At 37.6% G+C, this 19,328-nt stretch overlaps 1 protein-coding gene across 4 annotated transcripts in view; it reads right to left on the bottom strand.

Annotated features, from left to right (window-relative positions):
* Positions 1 to 19,328, bottom strand: part of gish (casein kinase I gish) — a 156,739-nt gene that overhangs the window by 136,322 nt on the left and 1,089 nt on the right. The window lies entirely within an intron of this gene.

Genomic DNA, 19,328 nt, shown 5'->3' with positions numbered 1-19,328 from the left:
GGCATTAACTGACCAAGTTGAAAGGAGGGAAAGGAGAAGGAGGAAGGGAGTAGGAGGGTGAGAAAAATGGGAAGAAGGGAAAGGAGGTGGTGTGGAGGGAAAGGAGGAGGCAAGGAGAGGAGAGGATGAATGGGGAGGAGGTAGTACAGAATATTCAAGGAGGGTTGCAGAAAATAGTAACAGCAGAAGTTAAAAGTGATAAGCATTATTCTTTGAGTGGTGACTGGTCTCCAATAGTGGTGTCACTCAAGTCCTGCAAATGATGAAAGGGGAGAGGGTGAGTGAGTAAGGAGGAGGAAAGGTACTCCACATGATTTTTCTAAAACCAAGAAAGATCCTCTGTTCTGTAGAGATCTTCCCAAAAAGATACTGGAGTGCTGAATGAAGTACTATGTAATGTAGTGATGGATCTCAACAGAGTATTTTGTTGATATTTAGTTTTCTCTATTAAGAGGATGTGGTTTCCAGCTGAAAATATACATCCAAGACATCCAAAAAACGAGACAAGTTTAAATATCAGAATCATACCACATATTTTAAGAAATCATTAAAGGAACTACTGTAACATATCTGACTGGCTAGAACTTTCATTACATAAGGTAATTCATGCCACCTAAGGGCAAAACATACTTGTTAGCTGCTTATTCAAGACACATGACCTATCAAAATAAAAACATTTAACCACCAAGTCCATAGTACTGTATAGGCAGGCTGTACGTTCAAGCCAGTCAATGATGTGTGCCACCTACACACTTGTATGGGATCCAAAGGATGAGTTGTCACTTATAAATATACTATAATATCCACACATTATTTTTCATGGCTCTGAATGTACTGATAGAGCCAATGAAAGCTTTTAATTGTATACCGTACTTTCTCCATGTGTTCCTCCGAGGCTTTCTGGATATGAGGCATATCATAAGAGATCTAAAGTACATTCTGTCAGTGCTGATCCTAGGGATATTACTACAGGATTTTAAGTAATTATGGCTACTCCTAACAAATCATAGATGTCCATTTACTTAAAATCATTACCAGCTAGGCTATATTTAGTATGGTAAACCCGATTCTACAGTTCATAATCTATAAGTGGAAATGCATAAAAGAATTTTGGCAAAGAGCCAAGGAAGTACATGTCAGGCACTGCATCACACCTTTTCATATTTCTCTATCTACATTTGTAAACATGAACCCAATTAGTATCATCATCAGTATGGCAGTATTTTGTACATCCCAGCCAATTTATGTCAATACCCATTTTAACCTATCCAAATGACTAAGAAAACTACAGTGACTGAAATACAGATTGACCTCTCATTAAAGGACGTTAATTAGCTGTATTTGCGGTGTTTTCAGTGTTTTTTGGTGCTGCTGTTTAGTGCTGTGCAATCACTATGCCACCCAAAGACCACTCCAAATCAACGGACACCGTTACCCCCCTTTTAGTCCGTTAATGAGAGGTAGTACTGTACTGCCATTTTAGCAGTGATACATACATACATACATATACCAAGGCTTTTTCCCCCTTACAAGGGGGGTAGCCAAAAAGAAAAAGGCACAAAATCACTCCCACCCATTCCACCCCTGAATACACTCCACACCCCTCCACCTTCCCTCTTATCTTAGCACCTCCTGAATGACGGGTCACCCCTGCACCTTGTCCACTGCCCTGGGTCAGAAGCAGTGTCGCAAGACACAGCACATCCACAGCAAGGCCGCTTCATTAAATCAGCTACCTCCCCTCTCCGTCCCCCCATTACATAAAATGAGAGGACGGGGAGAAATCCCTTCAGGCTGCGTCAAATTTTGCTCACACATACTACCTCACCCCCCCATTCCACCTCATGCTATCACAACATCATCCATATACAACCATTCTCCATTCACCCCTGTCTTCTGTCCTCTCCCGTCCTTCCTCAACAGACATTCCCCTCTTCCCCAAAGCCCCCTTCACCCCATCCATCCACCTCATCCTAGGACGCCCCCTCATGTTCACTCCCTCCACATCTGCCTTCCACACCTCTTTTACTAGTCTTTCTTCACTCATTCTTTCCACGTGTCCAAACCATCCTAATATTCTTTCATCAACCCTATCTCCCAGCTCCTTTTCCACCCCTGTTCTCCTCCTCACCTCCTCATTTCTCACTCTATCTAGCCTAGTAACCCCCATCATACTTCTCAGACACCTCATCTCAAACACATTCAAACTCCTTCTCTCTTCTTCTCTTATGTTCCATGTTTCTGCCCCATACAGTGCTGTTGGCATAATCACTCCTTCATACAGTCTCCTCTTAGCATCCATTCCCAAATGTCTATTCCTCATTACACTCTTTAATCCACCAAGGCATTTACTCGCTTCTCTCAATCTACATTCTACCTCCACTTTCACTCCACCTTTCCCTGCCACATTTGCACCCAAGTATCTAAAACTATCCACTTCCTCCAGTCGCTCTCCCTTAATGCTCACTTCCAGTCTACTGCCACTTTCACCCCTTGTACATCTCATCACCTTACTTTTACCCACATTTATCTTCAGCTTTCTTCTATCACATACTCTCCCAAACTCTGCCACCAACTTCCTCAATCCCTCCTCCGATCCTGCCACAAGCGCAGTGTCATCCGCAAACAACAGCTGGCTCACCTCCTACTTTTCTCCACCCTCTCCCCTTAGCACATGTACATCCTTAACTCTTCCTATCATAATCCTATTTACCACTACATAATCCATTAATGCTTTATCTACCACCCTTCCCTCCACAACCCTCTCCCACGTGTACTTATGCTTTTTGATTCACATATGAATCTTTTTCCTTAAAAAAGAGTAGACTCGGAGGGGACTTGATACAGGGATTTAAGATTCTAAAGGGGATTGACATCAAAAGTGATAAAATTCTTACACTGAATGAGAATTCGACGAGAAATGATGGTCTCAAAATGTCAGGAAATAGATTTGATTTGGAAGTGGGTAGAAACAACTTTGCCAACCATGTAGTTAATGAATGGAATAAATGTCCTACAGAGGCAGTGCAGTGTAATTCAGTTCGAAGCTTTAAGATTTGTTTAGGTAAACATTTAAGCAAGATGCTGTAATGACTGCCATTTATTATGTATTATTTGATTATTTGTTTATTGAATATTTGCTTGATTTCCATTTATTATTTATTTGTCAGTTAATTATTATTTACTATTTACCTGTTTGTTTATCATTTAACTATACCTATGTATTATTTATTTTATTTATTATTATTATTACAATTTTTTTTTTATCAATTTTTTTTATCATTTGTATTTTTTTTCGCATCTGACCTAGTTATGGACCAAAAGGTCTCCTGTCAGCATACTCCGCCTTTGTAATCCTTTGTAGTCTCCAATCCCTTGCATTTACCTCTCGCACCACCCCATCCATGTATAAGTTGAACAGCCAGGGCGACATAACGCATCCTTGACGAAGTCCCACCTTTACCTCGAACCACTCACTCTCTCCATTTCCAATCCTGGCACAAGCTCTACTATTCTCATAAAAACTCTTGACAGCTCCCAGAAGCTTTCGTCCTATCCCGTATATCTGCATAACCTCCCACAGTGCCTTCCTGTCTACCCTATCATAAGCCTTTTCCAGTGATACTAATGGTAATATTGATCAAACCTGTTTTGCTTACAAAACATGGGCAATGTTGCCATTATAACTTATCATTTATATTTTAGTGGAACTGGGGGTGAAGAATGCCACCAACATGTCCCATATGTCACAAAAGTCAACTCAATAGGATGGAGTGCAGGGACTAGGGACCTCCTCTCTCTATTTTTCTCATGCAATGATTCAAGATATACAAGGGTCTTGGAGGACTCCAACTAGAACTCTAGTAATTCAGTTCTTCAGTGTGCAAAAGGGGAAATTGATAATATGCTTGTGAGAAGAAAAATGGATATATTAGCAATAATTAAAACAAAACTGGGAAAAGTGGGTACAGTGTGGTAGGCATGGTGTCAGGAATGGCAAGATGGTAAGGGTAGGAAGGAGTGACATTGTTGTGAACCGACATGATGTGTAAGTACTGTACATGGTTGAATGGATGGAAGTGTCAGAGAGGTTGATGTGGTCAAAAACAACAATGGGATGGGAAAATTCAAGTTGCATTACTCCATGAAATTTGATTAAGTAAAATTAACTTCATTTATCGTGAGACAAATTTCATTATAAACTGTACCACTACAGTAAGTAGGTTGCTTTCTGAATGCTGACCCTATTTGTAAAATAATCAATGAAAAAGGTGACCTTGAATGGCAAATCGAAGTGGATGTTCACAAAGAAATTAAAATGTACATTCTTTCGATGAATTCTACTTCCCTAGGAACCTACCAAGGATGACCCATAGCGATGGAAGCAAAGGAAGAGCATACCACTACACTATCATACGGACTAACAGGTATGGTAAGAGCCCTGACAGATTACCCAGTACTGTATATACTCATGTATAAGCATACCTCATGTATAGAGTGACCCCCCAAATTTAGTGATAATTTTTTTTTATATATATACTTCATGAATAATGTGACCCCAGCTTTTGAACATTATTAGTAGGCCTACTCATCAAATATTGCAGTGCTGGGCATCATTCTGGACCTACTTTATAGTAAATAAATTGCTTTCATTCTTTTTCGTACAAAGATACCCCAAATTGGTCAGAAAAAGTACTTAAAACATCTAATACAAACGAAGATTTAGATACCACATTTTTTTCTTAAATTCATGCCCGAATATACTTGCTCCTTTACCATGGACCTGTCTCCTGCATAGCCTAAGTTTCTTTCCTTTTGTTGCTTCATGAGAAGCAAGACCTCATCTACTATATATTCTACTTAAAATCAGCAAATACTTTAGGTAAATGAGGAATTTAAGAGTTTTTCCCCACCTCAAATTTGTATGCATCTTTGTTCACAAATGTTTACATCATTGAAGTATTGCCTTTCTAATGACAGCCCTTTTGTCAGGATTTGCAGTACATATATGCTTTTTTTTACAATGTGGAAAATATAATCAATCAAAATAACTATTAATAATTAGAGGAAGACTAAGGACCACGAAACTATTATACAATATGTTATAGGTACATATCAGACAAAAATGGGACGCTATTGGGAAAGCAATATCTCAGCGATGTAAATATGTGCAAATGAAAGTGCATGCATGCAGATTGGAAAAAGTCTCCATTAACATAAGGTTTTTGTAGATTTTAAGTGGTATACATAGTGAATAAAGTCCTGAAATTCATGTAGCAACAGAAAGGAAGAATGTAGGACATAGGATGCAGGTTAACCCAGCTACCATACGATGGCGCCAACATCAGTATCATGAGGCGCAAGTGGATATATGTGGATGTCGGCATCAGCATCATATACTGTTCCAACTTAGTCTATAGTGGATAGCGAAAAGGATCTTAGCATAATTATCAGTTACAATCTCAAATCATCTAAGCAGTGTATTTCAGTCTCTGAGAAAGCAAACAAGATTCTAGGACTGATTGCACAATCTTTTGAATTCAAAAGTTCATCTCTCATTAACAAGCTATATAAATTGTTAGTTTGTCCACATTTGGAATATGCTGTTTCCATATAGTCACCAAATCTTGTTAAAGACACTAACCGATTGGAAAAAGTACAACGGTGAGCCACAAAACTGATTCCAAATATAAAAAATAAATCATACTAAAATTGACTAAAACGCATTAATCTGTTTCCCCTAAAAAAATGTAGACTCAGAGGCAGGGTTGCGGAGTCGGATTTCCAAGAGTATTATGAGTCGGAGTCGGAAATTTTATCCGACTCCGACTCCTTAAGTCCAATAAAATTATCTTTTTAACATGGTTTCCCTGTTTGGTTTTACCAGTAGCACAATTTAATAGTTTTTGTATGTGAAATAATTTTTTGCTATTGTGCAAATAGAAAGCAGTAGGTCTCATTATTCCAAGTTTAAAAAATCTAAAAAATTTGATGTTTTGTGTTGAGAAAATTTAATAACCATCCAGTATAGAATAGTTTTATAGCTAGTTACAGGATATATACCATTTATAGAAGTTTCCAGAATATAATTTGTATTAATGTTTCATTCATTCTATACATGGGAGTTATAGCCAGTGGAATGTATTTCTATTCTTAATAAATATTCAATAAATATAATCATTAATTCAAATTCCTGAATAATTTGTCAACTGTTAAGTGACAGAGATGATTTTTATCTTTAAATAATTTAAACTAGCTACTTTACCTTTGTTGACAGTCTAATTAATTCAAATTATGTTAACATCTAGAACTCCATCATGTACACACATACATGACAGTGTAGACAATAGTAAATATCCACTACGTATGCACTATGCACGTACGTCTTCATGTATGTAAAAGTCAATGGAAGTGTTTTTGTGTGGTTTACTGTTTTGTAGGAGCTATGTCATGCTGGGATAATGCCCAGAGATAAACTTTGACCAGTCTCAGAGGCCAGATAGGAATGACATTAGAGCATATGTCACAGCATTTGGTGATGACTGAAAAGGGGAGGAACAACAGCAGCAGCTATGAACAGTGTGCACAGGGGAAGGTTGTCTCTCTCTTTCCTGAACTGATTCCTGGTTTTTATGATAACATGGTGAAATTAATTCTGCAGTAAGTACTAGGTAGGGCATCCTCCATTAACCTTTCCTCATCATGATTTGTCACTGTTTTCCTAATATTGTGATAGAAGGTTTATGAGAATGGACAAATGACAACAGATGATTTTTCTTTTTGGGGGGGAGGGGGGCACAAAGGAAAAAGAAAATCTATAGCTTGAAGTGGCAACTCTGCCATGACAGATTTGAAAGTGGTCATAAGCTGGTAGATGATCATGAGCATATATATATATAAAGCTGGATTGAGTGTATATATTTGTATATTTATCATACGAATGAATGTTTCACATAAGAAATAATATACATGAAAAATATTCATAAAATGCTTGCTGAATAGGTGTGGGAGGCTGGTATATGGATCTGCAGAATAGATTTCCACATAGGGGTCAAGGAGTTAAGGAGTCGGGAGTCGGAGTCGGCATCCTAGGAATTCTAGGAGTTGGAGTCAGAGTCGGACCTTATACCATCCGACTCCGCAACCCTGCTCAGAGGTGACTTGATACAGGTCTTTAAGATTCTAAAGAGAATTGACAACATCAGAAGTACCAAAATTTTCACACTGAATGAGAATCCAACAAGAAATAATGGTCTCAAACTGTTAGGATATAGATTAAATTTGGAAGTGGGTAGAAACAACCTTGCCAACCTTGTAGTTAATGAATGGAACAAACTTCCTGCAGAGGCAGTAAAACATAGTTCAGTTCAAAACTAAGATTCGTTTAGATAAACACCTAACCAAGATGTTGTAATGCCTGCCATTTATTTTATACTATTCATTTGTTTGTTGTTTATTATTTGCTTGATTTTCATTTATTATTAGTTATCTGTCAATTTATTATCATCTACTATTTACCTGTTTCCTGATTATTTAACTATACCTATGCAATTATTTCATTTATTATTATTCATATTATTATAATTTATATGTATTTATCATTATTATAATTTTTCTTACGCATCTGACCTAGTTATGGACCAAAGCGTCTCCTGTTGGCATGCTCCTCTTTTGTAATCCTTTGTAATATCTTTGATTTTCAATTATCATATTTAGATTTGAACTCATGTATTGTTTGAGCTTGGGCTATAACACATTTCTAAGCTACTGGGTATTCCACATACTTATACATATATATGGAAAACTGTATTCACATCCTTCAACATGTGGTCTTTCTTAATTTATTTCCATGATCCTCTAAAAACCCTCCCATTTTTAATCAGGAGATCTCTTCTAGCAACACAATTTATCCCCTTTATTGACCTGAACACTGTAATAATGTCACCTTTTTCTCTTTGCTCTTTCAAAGTTGGTAGACCCAGTGCTTTTAGTCTTTCCTCATATGGTTTATCAGCCAAGATGGGGACCAGTTTGGTTGCTGCCCTTTGTATTCTCTCAATCTTGCTTATAACCTTCACTCTGTTTGAAGACCATACTACTGATACATTTTGCACTCTTGAAAGTATCAGGGTTTCCTGGAGCTTTCTCATCTCTTCATCCATACAATGGAATGCCACTTTAACCTTCTGCAGCAGTCCATATGTCTCTCCCACAATCCTGCTGATATGTCTGTCACAAGACAGGTTGTCTTTTATCAACATTCTCAAGTCCTTCTCCTCTTTTGCTTTTGTAATGTTCACTTACCAAGGAACAGTTTAAGGATGGCCTTTTGCCACTATTGCCCATTTCCAGTACTTTGCATTTTTTAGTATTGAATTCCATTTCCCATTCTTGTCTCCATGCTAAAATAGTATCTAGATTATTGGACCATCTGTGAACAGGATTGATTGCGTTTCCTGTGGTTATCAACGTTCAGGATGAAAGAGAACAAGCGACAGCTGCAACTATTAAATCTTATAAAATTACAGCTGTTACGCACATATTATGATGCATCAATTTGTCATACACTGGGCAATCTAACACTGTGAGCATGCATTTGACTCATACTGAAGAGGTTACAGGAACTTTCTGGTATTGTGAGTCTGTAGGCCTACCGGGTAAGTTACAGTCACCAAAAATGCATGAATTCTAACACATCCAAAAGTATTACCTGTGTATAGTGCGACCCCCTATATCTTAGTAAAAAAAAATTATCATAAAAACTTGCATTATGCACAAGTATATATAGTATCTGGATTACTGGACCATCAGGGATGTTATACAGTGAGTCCTCCTTATACGGTAATTCTTTATCCGGTAAATTCACAGTTACGGTATTTGGTAATTACTACCCTCGATTCTATTTATGGTAAGAAAAATTCACAGATACGGTATCCGCTCGTGTTTTGTTTATACTGTACCGTAGCACCACCATGCTGTGCAGCCACCACAACAATCAGTCTCTTCCTGCATTTCCCTTTGAACACAAGTTAAATCCTTACGGTGTGTTTTTTGTGGATATTGTTATCACGACACACAGTGATGCACCCACAATGGCCACAAAATGTTCTGCAGACACTGCTGGAGTTGAAAAGGCAAAGCAAAAGAGGAGTAGTCTGACATTGGAGGTAAAATTAGATATTTTGAAGAGGAAAGAGCAAGGAGAAGGTATGTCTGCCATAAGTCAAAACTTGGCCCTAGCCCAGTCGACAGTCTGGACGGTGTTGAAGAATCGTGAGGCTATAAAAAAAGCTGGGGAGAATGCAACGCATCTGCAGAGCAAATTGCTAACAAAACATCATGAGCCAATAATGGATAAGATGGAAAGGTTGCTCAAATTGTGGATCGACGACCAGAATGGTCAAAATATGGCTCTGTCTTTGAATTTAATCTGTCAGAAAGCATTGTCCATTATTGAAAGACTGAAAGTAGAAATAGGAGTGGAAGACTTTGAATTTAAAGCAAGCAATGGGTGGTAAGGGCTGAGATCCCTACTGTCCCTTAGCTACGGGGACATCATCTGATAGAATACGTGGTGAGTGAAAAATAAATAAAAACATTATCTGCTTATTTCTTTTGCACAGTACTTTACATTTTCTTATGTGACTATTTTCATGTCTGTAGGGGCGACTTTCGACGTGCTGGAACACACATCCTACTATTACATGTTATAATGGGTTCGGTAAACGGTAACTTCAATTTGCGGTAAGGTTTTCAGGAACGCATATGTACTGTATAATGAGGACTTACTGTACTAGATTTTGTTTTTCAAGTAAAAAATCCATTGTGATGGGGTCCATTATATCAAGGGCAAGATGCATTTTTTCTTCCAAAGATTCATATCTATAGCAGATTCTAGGTTAATAATTATGTCAGCAAACTTTTTTATCATGTTGAGAATCAAACAATCTATCTGTTACCCTAGTTCTCTGTTTAATATATTTTGTTTATATGGCAGAAGAAATGCAAATTACTCAATCTCACAAAAACTGAAAAACTACATATAATGAAATAAATCTCAGACAAGATCCAATATACATCTAAACCTGTGTAACAATTAAATCTATATATTTGTTCTTTGAAAACATTCACTAATTAAGTATTTACATTGTTTACATTCACACCAATATTTCGAGATTTTCTAGCTACAATTTATCTTGTTTACCAAAAAGTTTATGGCATTATACCTTCATTTATCAAGCTACTTGGTGGGGAGGGATGTCAATTGCTCAATTTTACAATACTTAAAAATTACAAATAAATATGTCCACATAATGTTCTTAAACATTTTTTCTTGGAAGAGAAAATAAATCAATAAATAAATCCAATCTGTTCAACCTCTAAGGTACCTCTGTACATAGTTCTCTACAAGAGCCCTCAATCCCATACACCCATTTCATTACATCACACAAACACAACCAACTAAAGGACTACATCAGCAGCACACTATGCAACCTCTTCAATGTGAGTCAAATTCTCACGGGCAGCATCAGTTGTTTTATGCACAGTGAGACCTCTCATTAACAGACGTTAATTAGCTGTGTTTGCGGTGTTTTTGCTGTGTTTTCGGTGTTTTTGGTGCTGTTGTTTAGTACATGCAATCACTATGCCACCCAAAAACCACTCCAAAACACTGAAAACACCACAAACACAGCTAATTAACATCCGTTAATGAGAGGTCTCACTGTACAATGATTCAATGATGCACCAAAATAATCATGTTACAAAATATAGTTACAGCTGTATTACTCCTTTTCTTTCATTCTGAATATTAATAACCACAGAAAATACGATCAAGCCAGTTCATGGTATAAGGGGGTCACTCCGTTACAACTACAAAATAAACATATTCAAGATGCCAATGCTGGTATCCTCATATAAACCTACTTGTGCCTCATAATGCCTATGTAGGTATCATTATATGGAAGGGGTTAAATAACTACAACCACAAAATCAACCATCAAACGCATCTAGACATGAATACCACAAAAATAAACAAATAAATAAAATAAACAAAGGTAAAAATCACTATAGCATGACTACACCCAGATCACTATTGAATACTAAAACAATACCAACACAGAATAGGCATGGATTCACCAACAAATTGGCCCAGATGCTCACAAGGAAGACATTGAACATCACATCATACACTGCCCCTCCTCAATACCATAATACTTCTTCTGAGTGACTTACACTCCAATCTGGAGGCTGTTATCACTTGTCTGGGACCCATGGGTCCCCTACAGGAGATATCTGGTTGACCTAAACCAGTGATGCATAAATTAATTTAAAATTAAGTGGGTTTTTTTCTAATAAAATTGCCTATGGTCAGTGTTTCATATTACACTTTCCCACTAAAATTCAAAATTACCCGACACATATTGTTCAACCACATGTCCTGTTTAACCTTTCATTAATATTCATAGGGGTGAGTGTCATTACTTAATTTCACAGTTATTAAAATTACAAAACAAATGTGTTTAGTAAGATCTAATCACATTCTCATGTATCAAAACTAATGTTGTAGAATGTTTTCCCACCCCTATTAAAATGGCCACTGGTGATGGAGTGTTTATAAAAATAAATTGTTTTGTTTATCAAACTTTAAGCTGCAACCACTTGTCTAGTTTATTGTTTGGTTTTATTCCTCTATATAGTTGGGAGGGGACATATACTGGTGACTATTTGCCTCTCCCTACCATTTTCACACAATGACAGAAACAGTCCCACATTGATACAACACAAACAGCAGTAAAATATTTTCTCCTAGAGAGATCTGTCGAAGGTTCCAAGAACCATTGCCAGCCACTGCAGGACTACAGGTTTTCAATTTTGTGAAACTTGGGTCAACAACTGATTGATTTATCTGAGCTCCTTGTAGATCAAGGGCCATCCCTATGAATACAACAGTCCAATATATCCTCTTGAAGACAGCTGTAAGTGGCTCCAAGGAGACCATTGGTGACCACTACAGTGCTACATTTTTCCAGCTAGTTAAACTTGGAGCAAAAATTATCATTAACAAATCAATATCCTTTAGCCTTAACCTATGTACTGGCATGGTATTCTATTTTTCCATTTGTATGATGATATTCGTGTGATGGGCCACATACCGCCTTATTCACTATTAATGGGTGTGGCCTTCCTAGGTAAACATTATGCAAGTATAAAAATTTGTTTCCATTTACAATATTTATCTACTTATCTTCCTTTTCTCATCTATTAGAAGCTATGATCAGCTTTAGAGGACATGATGCATCTTCATGCCTAAAACATCTCTTGGTGACAACACAATGCCGTCCATTTGGACAGAAGCAGCATCAGTTGGCAGTAACCTCTTCCTACTTATCATTAATATTCTATGATACATTAAATAAAGTAAACCTTTAGTAATACATACATATACCAAGGGCTTTTTCCCCCTTACAAGGGAGGTAGCCAAAGTCAAAAGGCATAATTCCACTCCCATCCATTTCATTCGCACCCACTCCATTCACCACCCCTCCCTCCCTCTTTTTTTGGTTCCACCAGGATGATGGGTCATCCCTGCATCTCACCCACTGCCCTGGATCAGAAGCAATACAGCAAGACACAGCACATCTACAGCTAGGCCACTTCATGTAATCACTGACCCCCTCTCCATACCCTCATGTTCACGACACCCACCTCTGCCTTCCACACCTCTCTTACTAATCTTTCTTCATTTATTTTTTCCATATGTCCAAAACATTCCAATACTCTTTCATCAACCCTATCTCCCAACTCCTTTTCCAACCCCACTCTCCTCATTTCTTACACTATCCAGCCTGGTAACCCCTACCATACTTCTCAGACATTTCATCTCAAACACATTTAAACTCTCCCTCTCATATGTCCCATATAGTGCTGTCGGTACAATCATCCCTCCATAGAATCTCCTATTATCATCCATTCCCAAATGCATATTTCTCATTACACTTTTTAATCTCTCAATCTAAATTCTACCTCCACTTCTCCCTTTCCTGCCACACTCATTCCCCAAGTATTTAAATCTAACATAAATATAATACATACGTATACCAAAGGCTTTTTCCCCTTACACGGGGGGTAGCCAAAAAGAACGAGGCATAATATCTATAAACAAAATAGAAGATTGGTCAAATTATCTTACACTGTCACGTAAGAGAAACTGGAACATCTGATCTACTAATAATATCATTGAAGGGAAATTTACTCTTCAGCATTACTAGTAGTAAATCAGATGTCCCAATTTCTCTTATGTGAAAGTGTAAGATAATTCTACCAATATTCTATTTTGTTTATTCCCCCCTAACAAGGCTATCTTTCTCTGGAGGCCACTGATTACTTTCCAATTATTTTCAGTCATAATGTCATTATCTATATGCTATTTATCATTTCAAATTTCTTAACATCATTATCTCTCTAGATCACTTGAACTTTAAGGTGTCATTCCCAACATCTTGAAAATGGAATTATATCTTTTGTTCTTAAATTTTGTTTCTGCTTTTTGATATACTGGCCACTTGCTATTTGTCATGTGTTGGTTATCTGCATGGTTCTCATATGTATAGATCAATGACAGATACCCCCCTTGTGGTGGTGCAAGATGGATGGCAGCGAAAAGCATCTCTAACCTGTCCATTCTCAAAACATGTCAACCTCCTCACACCCATCTAGAATTGCAGCCATGAGAGGCTGACACACTGTCTCCTAGCCATGTCCAATACCTCTCTCTGACAACTTCAAATGTAGTGTCTCCATTTATTCAGAGAGGTGTAATGCTGTACTGCCTTTGACCTGCATGGTGTGGTGGACATAGATGCCTCTCCATATATGATATGCTACAATGGACAAGGCAGTATATGGATTTTGGATGGGTGTATGCTCTGACTTAGTCACTTCCATTAAAAGGATGAAAAGATACTACTTTGGTACGTATATATTCGCATAAGAATTGACAAATAGCAATTACTCCCCTCTTCCTATCATTTTCATCAGGTGACACAAAAATAATCCTACATTAACATAACACACACAGCAATCCAACATTTCTTCCTACTGATATCTATGAGAGAGGCCTAAGGACTGCTGCAAGCCAATGTGGGACTGTACATTTCTTGTCAGTCAAACTCGAGGCATCAAGCATTTAGTCATTCTTGCGGTGTGTCCACATAAGCACTAATATGAGACAGCCTAGAGAAAAGGAACTATGGGTCAGTGCATCCCGATCTATGTACCAAGATGCTACTTCTCCCTTATTCAGAAGATAGCCACCCAAGGCATGCATTCTCCCCACTCCCATCCACCATTCATTTGTTTCCTCTCTATCTCAGTTCCTTGAGGATGAAGAGTTATCACTGTCCCCGGTCCCTCACTGCCCAGGTTGGAAGCAATGCAACAAGACAGCACAGCCATAGCAAGGCACAACCACTTCATTTACATGGTGATCCTCCCTTCTCACTTCCTCATGCAAACATAGAGAAGACGAGGAGAAATTGGGTGGAGCAGCATGACTAGTATAAATAGGGAGGAGAGAAGGGGGCAGTACATAAGATCCCTGGCATTTCACTAAGTCTGTCAAATATTGGAAATTTACATGGGCATACCCAGTGGAACACAGGTAAATACAACTATTATCCACTTAATTGATGGCAAGAGTCGCATTACCTATGCTGGTTCATTTTATTAGGTTTGTCACATGTTGGCACCATATGTGGACATGGCTTTATTTGAGCAGCATATACTTTTTTCTTCCATTGTTTTGTATTCAGAACATTTGTAATTATGGGTACACCTTTGCACATTTCTGCTCATCAGAATAGTTTCTGTCACTGTGGCCAAAATCCTGACACTAAAACATGGAAACCACTATATGTGCCATATACTTCTAGTTCTTCCATACAAAATATAAAATGTGCTACTTTTATCATACATTGTTTTTCTAACATTGGTAATGCAGATTCCTCATTCTCTTTCACCAGTTGCACTTGACAAACCACAGAAAACGTGATCAAGGTTGCTCATGGTAAACTGTCTCTCTACATAAAATGAGGGTGGGGCATGATCAAGAGTGTCCATGTGATCAATTATATCTTTCCCTCTCTCTATACGTGAAAAACAAATGTATGACAACCCAAGACTCACAACTCATGATGTCCATGTAGGCGTCAATGTTCCAAAGTAGTTAAGGATCTAACAACTTCAATCTGCTGTCACTATCATTGAAAAATATGCTCCATCAACTCATGAAAACTCAAGTTGACAAATACAGGATGCCTTTCTTTTTGGCATATTCACTAATTTCTATATAATGTTACCTTTGTCTTGCATGACCCTGTGTTTACTAGATATTCCTAAACACCCCTCCTTGCAGTGTACACAAATTAATGCATATATACCACTTTTTGCTGAATGGCTCCATAGTGGCCACATTTTGCAAAGTCATCAAATCCTTCAGCATCAGTTGCCACTTAACTCCGATTACATGGGGGGTTAAAAATATTGCTCAGTGGCCTGGGTGTGTGATTATGTTTTTTGTGTGAATACACTGCATGGCACAGGTGGTAAATTGCTACGTTTAAGTAGCAAGTTGATCATTCTTTTTTTTTTTATTATGTTGATGGGATTTGAAAACAAGTGGCATGGAAATCCAATAAGAGCCCAACAGCATGAACAGTAAAATACACAAATACAAATTTCTTTATATTGTCAGGAGGGATCCCTTAAAACACAAAACATATTCACATAATAATTTTTTTTTTTTTTTTGGCACCAAGATAAAGACGGAGGGAAGAGGGTGGAGGGGAGTGTAGTGTGATAGGGATGGAATGGGTCGGAGTGGTTTTTATGCCTTTGTTTTTTGACTACCTCCCTTGTAAGGGAGAAAAAAGCGTTTGGTATATGCCTTTTTCTTTTTGGCTACCTTCCTTGTAAGGGGGAAAAAGCCTTGGTATATGTAATTTTTCAATAACCAATATTGTCATGCCCCCCCTCCTTCCCCAGCAATAAACTGCATGTCCACTTCATCAAGTTGTTCTGGTTTAAGTTTCTACACCGACTTTCTAACATCTCTTCCCATCATTACCCTCCCACCTGTCACAATATTCTGTAACTTAGAATTTTCCATCACATTGTCTGAAATTGCAGAAGTGCCAATAATTTTCCATAGCATTGTCTGAAATTGTAGAAGTGTCAATGTTTAAGTTCTCCATAATTTTCTTCATACTGTCACCTCTTTCTACTTGCTCCATCACCTTTAGTTTGTCACAAAGGGAGCACTGCATGCTTCCCTTTCTCTTTCTTCCCTCTTGCACTTGTAGGAGACATCAATCATTGTTGCAGCATTATATGGCACAATACAATCCAAAATTTGAGTGAATCACAAGCAGACCATACAAATTGAGTGTAAGTCTGATGCTCCTCTGTTTCTCCCACTTGGATCCTTGGTATTTTCTTAATCCCTTGAATAAGATGACACCTACGTGAGTGTCATGGGGCATGAGTGGGTATATGAGGATGCCAGCATCGGTTTCCGGATTATATTTATTTTGTAGCTGAGTTTCCCTCATATTCAGGCTTGATCACTTTTTCAGGGGTTACAAACATTCTGGGTGAAAGAGAATGAGTATAAAAGCTATAACTTTATATTTTATAATGTGCGTATTGTGATGCATCATTGTATGTCATGCAGCTTATGTGTGCACAAATATTTGACTCATATTGAAGAGGTTAATTATCTCTGTTGCAATCTCTACAAAGATAGCTCTACCGCTGTTGATCACATATTGGCCATCTGCGAGATTAAAATTTTCCATTCAGAATTGTTGTCGACACTAATATTCCAATGTAAGGGTAATGTTCAACTCCACATATGACGAGCAATTATCAGTGCACTAATAATTCTTTTCTGTTGTCCGCCATTACCAAGTTAACTGCTGTAAAAACCATATTGTACTGTTCGCTCCACACCAAAACACATATCAACCTTATTAGCTTTCATATAGTTTCTGTGAATCACATGAAGAATTGTCACCCCAGACTTCAACAGGGTGACAATTCTTCATGTGAGCTATCCTCGGGTGACAATTCTTCATGTGGGCCATCCTGGGTTTATGATTCTTCGTTTGTATAAGTTGATGACTATAAACACAACATTCATTCAACCTAACAATCTTTATTCCACTGTTGATATTCAGCATACTGAGGTGACAGTTCTTCAGATGGGATTTCATGGTGTGACGATTCTTCATGTGGGTGTTCTTGGGGTGACAAATCTTCATGTGACCCGTTTCTGTCTGGTAGTACTTCAGTTACATTTCTTCTTTGGCCATTATGATGCTTTGCCTTGCATCAAGTGAATTCCGTTTCAGATCCAACAGCCACTAATGTCTGCTGCTTGCAATTCGCATATATTTCAAAAGGTGTCAGTTCTGAATATGCACAAGCACTCCACCTTCTAAGCAAATATCTTGACTGAATTGCCTTATCACCCACATTCTGAAGGATCAATCCACCTTACTAACGTGCTGTGGCATAATTTGCGCTACCGATATGTATGGTGAATGGGAGAGGAATTGTAGTTTACAGGAAAGGAACAACACTCACTGGGTCCTGTCTCCTACTCTCTAATTTTCTAACATACTCAGATTCAAATTCATGTACAGTTCTAACTTAATCTATATATTTGATTTCCAATTATCATATTTAGATTTGAACTCGTGTATTGTTTGAGGTTGGGCTATATCACCTAAGCTATTCCACATATTTATACACCTACGTGTGTGTATTTACTTAGTTGTATTATACAGGAAGGGGGGCTACACTCGTAGTGACCTGTCTTTGTATCTCGCAACATCTAGTTTATGTATACACACACACATGCACACTTATTGATATAATTCCAGAATCGCACAAAAACAGACATTTAACATGAAACTTACATTGTCCAATAGCTCCTAACCTAGTGTAACCATTCCATAGGAAAATATAGATCTTTCATAAATGAGTGGAAAATGTGTTTGCATGATACTGAAATAGAACCTATACCTATATATATATCTCTTGCACATCTCATTAAAAGTAGTATATCTTCCAGGTATATTATACAAATTAATAGTCCATTTCACATAAACAACTCATTGCTACAAGCAAGATAAAGTAGTATGGTATCTTTATACAACAGTACATTGACCAGAACACTGCCTTGGTTACACTTTGTAAATAGTAAGTGTAAAACTACACAGTTCACCTAAAAATCTCTAACCAATCTTGGAGAGTCAATTTCAGTTATACTGGGTCCTGGTAGCCTTCTGAAGACACTGAGTAACCTAAATACCAAAACATCTAAAACTGAATTATACCAACCCCACTCCTACATACAGGTGGTCACTGAAACAGTGGGACAATTGACCTATACAGCATTTTCAATTTATAAAACAGAAAATGGTGGAGCTTATCCCATGGCCATTACCTACCACACCCATCCCTTAGCTGCTTCAATATGCACTCAGTGACCTCTGGTTTGCAACAAATGGTGAGTAACCTAACATACATAAATGTCTGGCATTTCACGCTTGCTGGGCACAACTAGTTCATATAGTATCTACACCCAACAAAGCAATAAATGTACTCCAAATCTAGAGATATACTACAGCAATTTTGTAATGGTAGGAACGTGGATTCTTGGAAAATACTACTATACTTTGTATGCCCATGAATACCAGTGTTTTTTTGCCATAGGAAATAAAACAGGTTTTATTTGTGTATGATGGGGCTGTGCATTTTGAGTCAACCATCCTCCTTATGAGGGGCTGTCTATGGTGTGCCTATATATAATCATACAAATAACTCCCTTGAATAAATGTTTTCTGAAGCAATAAAAATCAAATCTTAACCTCATTATCATGCCCATCATAGGAATTCTTGATAATCAACAATGATTCAACTCCTGTGCCTTCTAAGACAATACTCAGTCACTTAAATGTCTTCATTTCTAAGAAAACTGAATTTGTTACAGAAAAATAAAATGGTCCTGAGATTGTGCAATGAAACTCCACACATCTTCATTTACATAATCCAGTTCTAAATCATATTCAAGTGAAGAAATATTTTGCTTCATACAATATTATACATTAATAAGAAGTTCAGCCCTTAGATTCCTTGAAATGGCATTTTTACTCAATTCTTGTCAAGTTTTCCTTTCCCTATGTACCAAAAAATGTGGCTCAATTTATGGGTTATTATCTCTCATCCTCAACCATATACATTTTTCCTACATGATTAACAGC

Source organism: Oratosquilla oratoria, chromosome 37 (assembly GCF_046742065.1).
Source record: "Oratosquilla oratoria isolate Oo_2021 chromosome 37, ASM4674206v1, whole genome shotgun sequence".
NCBI lineage: Eukaryota > Metazoa > Arthropoda > Malacostraca > Stomatopoda > Squillidae > Oratosquilla > Oratosquilla oratoria.
Note: the sequence above shows the minus strand (reverse complement) of the source record. Positions and strands in the feature narration are given on the sequence as shown.